Source organism: Bubalus kerabau, chromosome 3 (assembly GCF_029407905.1).
Source record: "Bubalus kerabau isolate K-KA32 ecotype Philippines breed swamp buffalo chromosome 3, PCC_UOA_SB_1v2, whole genome shotgun sequence".
In the NCBI taxonomy this organism is placed as follows: domain Eukaryota; kingdom Metazoa; phylum Chordata; class Mammalia; order Artiodactyla; family Bovidae; genus Bubalus; species Bubalus kerabau.
This window is the reverse complement of record NC_073626.1, coordinates 45,291,085-45,297,676: the sequence shown is the minus strand read 5'-3', so window position 1 is coordinate 45,297,676 and position 6,592 is coordinate 45,291,085.

The following is a 6,592-nucleotide window of genomic DNA, read 5'->3' as shown; positions in this document are numbered from 1 at the left end:
ACAATTTTCCATGACACCATCTGGTGGGTGGGTGATGGGAGTCTGCAGGAGGCAGGATCAGCTGATTTCCTGACCCCCTGAGTCCAGAAAATAATCCTCTCATGCAGCTGTGGTTAAAGGCTAGTGACCAGTGGGGAGGGCAAGTGCAGGCTCAGGAAAGCCCTTTCTTTAACAGAAACAGGGGCAGAAGCCAACCAGAGCAGGCCTACCCTTCAGCTCAAAACTGCTGAGAGGCGTCAGAGTCTTTAAACCATTTTATGAAGCAGTTTTCAGTCAAATCCTAGAGCTTTCCCAGAAGGGAAGAACTTTGATTCCCGCCCTGCCACTCCCACCCCTGTGTTATGTTAGGTACTTGTTTCTCTGACTGTGTGTGTGTGTGTTATTTGCTCAGTCATGTCTGACTCTTCTGTAACCCACCAGGCTCCTCTGTCCGTGGGACTCTGCACAAAAGAATAATGCAATGGGTTGCCATGCCCTTCTCCAGGGGATCTTCCGGACCCAGGTATCAAACCCAGGTCTTCTGCATTGCTGGCAAGTTCTTTACCGTCTTAGCCAGGGTTACTGAGTGCAAAATACAAAAAGCTGGTAAAACATACCATCTTGAGCCAGTGAAGTCCTGAGCCAACAATTAGCACAAATCTGCCGAAAAATCTGCTTAAGCATTTCAATTATCCACAGGCCAACTTGAGCTTCTGTGGACATGCTCAGAAAAGACTCTCTTGCATTTTAACTGTATTCATGTGCCAAGGGACCGTGCATGGCTGACATGGAATTGCTGCAAGCTTGTCTAAGGACGGAAACCATCACACACTGACAAAGCTCTCCTGCCCTCTTCCAGAATGAGCCTGCGGAGCTGCAATACCAGACTCCCTGACACATAGAACATTAGAAATTTTCAGGAAAGCAGGGCTCGTAAAGTTTGGATGCCATTTGCCAGACCCTCTGGAATTCTGCGATTCCTTCCAAAGATGCTGGCTGTGTCCTTAGGATGTGTTCTTTAGTGCCACGGGTTCTACTTCCTGCCTCTTGAGTTTGTACTTTCCTCTCCAGCTCTGTGGGATTCTGAAGGGTTTAAATCTGGTCAGCATGGCATACAAGACAGCAGAGTGATAATGTGGTTCGTTCCAATAGCAGAAGATAAATTTTTTTCTGGTAAAACAAGTTATGCTAGTGTGTGAAAGAATATTTAGAAGGTATGAAAGATGAAAGAACTTTGAGAAAGGATGAAAGCATAGTTTTTAAAGTGCCTGTATCTCCACTGTGCTGTACTTAGTCGCTCAGTCATGTCTGACTGTCTGGAACACCATGGACTGTAGTCCGCCAGGGTCCTCTGTCCATGGGGATTCTCCAGGCAAGAATACTAAAGTGGGTTGCCATGCCCTCCTCCAAGGGATCTTCCCAACCCAGAGATCGAACCCAGGTCTCCCACATTGCAGGCAGATTCTTTACCATCTGAGCCTCCGGGAAACCCGTATCTCCACTATTCTGAGATGAATCAATTCAATCTTTTCTCTTGTGGAAATTTGTAATTAGTTGTACTTAAGATACAAATAACTGAAGGAGGGACAAAAGCTAAAGGTACATGGAGAAACACAGAGACAGAGAAAGAACCAGGATGTTTGTCGAGCACCGAAACAGGGGACCGAGTATCTCTCATGCTAAGTTATCTCAATCCTGAGTGTGGTCTGTACACCGGCTGCGACATCACCAGGAATTTGTTGGAAATGCAGAATCCCAGGCCAAATCCCAAACAAACCTGCTGAGTTGGAATCTGCATTCGGAAAACTTTCCCCGGTGATTCACGTGCTAGAATGTGAGCAGTTCTGCCCCGGGTGACCCGAGGCCGCAGCTGCGATGAGTCCCGAGCAGCCTTCATCCTGCTGAGGCTGATGGTGCCCACCTTCCGTGTACCCTGAATCCTGCTCCCAAGTCACAAGGTTATAAAGGAAAAGCTGGAACCCCAACAGGAGTCTGCCAGTCTGGTCTGGCTAGATCACTGTGATGTTCTATTTCAAGCCAATTTATCCAGAAACACATACGGTTGCCAAGAAAACAAATCACATGGTTAGAGGGCTGGACCTTTCAGTTCCAGGAAGAGGAGAGGGGCTGAAGCTTGAGTCAGTCGCCAGTGACCAATGATTTGATCAGTTGTGCCAGTGCTAAGAAGCCTCCGTGAAAACCCCAAAGGACCGGGTCCAGGGAGCTTCTGGTTGGTGAACATGTGGCAATGTGGAGAGGGTAAACTTCTCAGGGAGCATGCGCGTCCCACACCCTTTCCCACATACCTTACCCTCTGCATTGCCTTCCTCTGTCTGTTCCTGAGTTACAGTCTTTTGTAATAAACGGGTGGCCGTAAAGCGTTTCTCTGAGTTCTGTGAGCAAATTAACAGAACCCACAAGCTGAGGTCATCGGAACCTTTGATCTCCAGTGGGCCAGGCAAAAGGCTGGATGTTTGATTGGCGTCTGAAGTGGGGAGGGACACCATCTCCAGGTAACTAGTGTCAGAATTGTGTTGAATTGTAGGACACTCAGCTGGTGTCCAGAGAATTACCTGTTAGTGGTGGGCAGGGGTAACTTTTGCCACATGCTGAAAAACTTGGTCCAGAACCCTTTTATGATCTTACATACCTTAACAGGGAACTTTCATTATCTGTTTACAAAGCAGTTGTTAATACTACTTTGAACTGTTCTTTGCACCATTTAGGATTATATGAAATGCTTACCAAAATAGACTTGATGTCACCCTACATGACTAATTTCTTCTGGCTTTGTCTGACTATCAAGATGGGCCTTTATTATTGTATGAAAATATAACAGTAAGGTCGTAGTAAACATTTCTAAGAAACTCACAGAAAATAGGTATAAAGTGCTTGAGTTGAAAGATCAGCAGTTCCCTTCTGGTAGGCTCAGGGCTCAGGCAGACCAAGGTTTTATTCTGACTTTGCTAATCACTTTCAGAAGTTACAAGATGCAGAGGCAATGGTGGTAGCTATCAGATCAGTAGTTCCTAAGCTTTGCTGAATTTCCTAAGCTTTCCTAAGCTTTGCTCCCCAGAAATTCCTGGGGAGCTTGTCGATCCCCATTGTCCCTGACCAATTAAATCAGTTTGTCTGGGGGCGGGGCCAAGCAGGAGCAGACCTTAAAGGTTTCCAGGTGATTGAAAGAGTGAGCAAAGCAGGGGCCCTGTTGTACTGAGTGGTGCATTCCAAGGACAGCAAATGACAGGCTCCTGGTTACCTGCTTAGTAAATCCATGCAACTAGAGAAAGTGTGCACACTGCGGATGAAGACCCAGCACAGCCAAAAAAAACTGATGGCTGATCAACAGATAAATGAATAAATAAGATATGGTACTTATACACAATGGAATATTATTCAGCCATAAAAAAGAATGAAATTTTGCCATTTGCAGCAACATGGATGGACCTAAAGATGACTGTGATAAGTGAAGTCAGTCAGAAAGAGAAAGACATATCAACATAATATGACATCACTTATGTGTGGAATCCAATGTATGAAACAAGTAAACACGTATAAAACAGAAACAGAGTCACAAACATAGAGAACAGACTTGCTGTGGTTGCCAAGGTGAGGGGCAGGGATGGACTGGGAGCTTGGAGTGAATAACAAGGGCTTCCCTGGTAGCTCAGTTGGCAAAGAATCCACCTGCAATGCAGATCCCGGTTTGACTCCTGGGTCAGGAAGATCTGCTGGAGAAAGGATCGGCTACCCACTCCAGTATTCTTGGGCTTCCCTGGTGGCTCAGCTGGTAAAGAATCCGCCCACAATGCGGCAGACCTGGGTTTGATCCCTGGGTTGGGAAGATCTCCTGGAGAAGGGAAAGGCTACCCACTCCAGTATTCTGGCCTGGAGAATTCCATGGACTGTATAGTCCTTGGGGTCGCAAAGAGTCAGACACAACTAACTGAGGAACCTTCACTTTCCTACTGGATCGCACAGGGAACTATATTCAGTATCCTGTGATAAGCCTTCAAAATGGAAAAGAATGCATATATTTATATATAATATATATCTGAGTCCCTTTGCTGTTACAGAAGAAAGTAGCACAACATTGTAAATCAACTGTACTTCAATAAAATAATTTTTTTTTTAAAACTCTGCTTACAACAGTTTATAGACCTCCAGAATCCCACACACTTGAACTCCCTGCGTCCCTGGTAGATAAAACTTGAGTCTAAAGCAGTCACTGGGATCTTAAAGTGCGTATGCAACTTCACCTCGTTTTCAGAATGGATCAGAGAGTAGAGTGGGATTCTAAAAGGGTCCTGGTGGCAGTTTAATTAAAAGGCTAAACCAAAAATAGTTTGACAAGGACACAGCAAAGATGTCTATTTAGGCATTTACACATGAGTCTCGGAGAAGTGTTTTGACTAGCACTTTGCTTTCCCTACTTCTTTCCTGGTGTTGTGAATTTCTTAAACTTTTTAAAAAAAGCTTTAAATAGATCTATGATCAGAATGACCTTGAACTATAACAGAACAAGAGAATCATGCCTATTACCACAAATACCCAGGCCCTGTCTAAAATAGATCAGGCAATCTTTTTAGGAAAAAAGAAATTAAAAAAAAAAAAAATCTTGCTTTCATGGGCTCCACACCCAGACAACTAGTTCTGTTATTGAGCAATAAAGCACCGGGGGAGAAGCAGGATGTCAAAGACACCATGAATACGCATGCCTGGGTGTGGAACTGGAAAAGATGCACGCATTAGCTCTGGCTCACAAAGCCAAATTAATGGTGACTGGCAGTTACAAAAACACTTTCTATGGTTTCCCTGCCTTTGGCGATTTGAGTCATAATCTATTTTACGCTTAGTATTTGGGGCATAATAATTTTCCTTATTTACATTCTGTTTTATTCCATACAAAATATAAAATGGATTATACAGATATACAGGCCATGGAAGAAAACACAATTTTGAATAAAAGAATGAAGACCATAAGCCAAATGAAAAATAGGTGGGAAAACGATGAGATAGAAGTCAAAAGCTGTACGTTCATGGTATCTGAGACTTGAGAGCTGCTGAGACAGTGGCTACTCACTCAGCTCTACCTTTTATTGTATGAAAACAAGTGGTATATTCACAGTCTGCTTAAATGAAAATGTCTGGAACTGAGACCAGAGGGGAAAATGCCTCCAGCGTTGTCAAGAAGAAGACCTTGTAAAAACTTGAAAAAATTCTTTCAACGTCTGTACAATCAAGAGTTTTGTAGAATTACAGCATCATTCAAGTCATTGAAGCACAAGTTTCAAGGATGGGCAGACAAAACACATTGTTAAAAAATACATGTGTATTTTATTCACTGCAAATGATTACTGGAGCTGCCAAGACTCTGTCCCGACCTTGACCCCTCTGTGGCCAGATTCTGGTACAGCTCAGTGACCAAGGGTCTATGCCTCTCACATAACCAGCCCTCAGCCAAGGCACTGGTTATAAAAACTGTACACAATCTTGTAATATTTCTAACATATTTCTCAGTGAGTCAATAAAAATATAGTGAAGATTAGAAATGGAATAACTATCCGTTCCCTGCCCGCTCCTTAGGTAGAACTTCAGCCTGTGATACCCAGGCTGACAACTTTTCAAGGCAGATAATATCTTAAAAATTATTAGGAGTATCAGTTCAGATCAGTCGCTCAGTTGTGTCCAACTCTTTGCGACGCCATGGACTGCAGCACGCCAGGCTTCCCTATCCATCACCAACTCCTGGAGTTTACTCAAACTCATGTCCATTGAGTCGGTGATGCCATCCAACCATCTCATCCTCTGTCATCCCCTTCTCCTCCCACCTTCAATCTTTCCCAGCATCAGGTCTTTTCCAGTGAGTCAGTTCTTTTCATCAGGTGGCCAAAGTATTGGACCTTCAGCTTCAGCATCAGTGCTTCCAGTGAATATTCAGGACCGATTTCCTTTAAGATTGACTGGTTTGATCTCCTTGCAGTCCAAGGACTCTCAAGAGTCTTCTCCAACACCACAGTTCAAAAGCATCAATTCTTTGGCACTCAGCTTTCTTTATAGTCCAGCTCTCACATCCATACATGACTACTGGAAAAACCATAGCTTTGACTATAGGGACCTTTGTTGGCAAAGTAATGTCTCTACTTTTGAATATGCTGTCTAGGTTGGTCATAACATTTCTTCCAAGGAGCAAGTGTCTTTTAATTTCATGGCTGCAGTCACCATCTGCAGTGATTTTGGAGCCCAAGAAAATAAAGTCTGTCACCGTTTCCACTGTTTCCCCATCTATTTCCCATGAAGTGATGGGACCAGATGCCATGATCTTAGTTTCTGAATGTTGAGTTTTAGGCCAACTTTTTCTAGGATTATAATTTTTTTTTTTTTAATTTCACCCAGAGAGGCCTCACTCACAGCACCAACAGAATCCATTCTGGGCAAGAATTTGAGCCTGCCACCTTTGGGGGGGTTTTATCATTAATTTGGACTTCCCTGGTGGCTCAGACGGTAAGGCGTCTACCTACAATGCGGGAGACCTGGGTTCAATCCCTGGGTCGGGAAGATCTCCTGGAGAAGGAATTGGCAACCCACTCCAGTATTCTTGCCTGGAAAATCC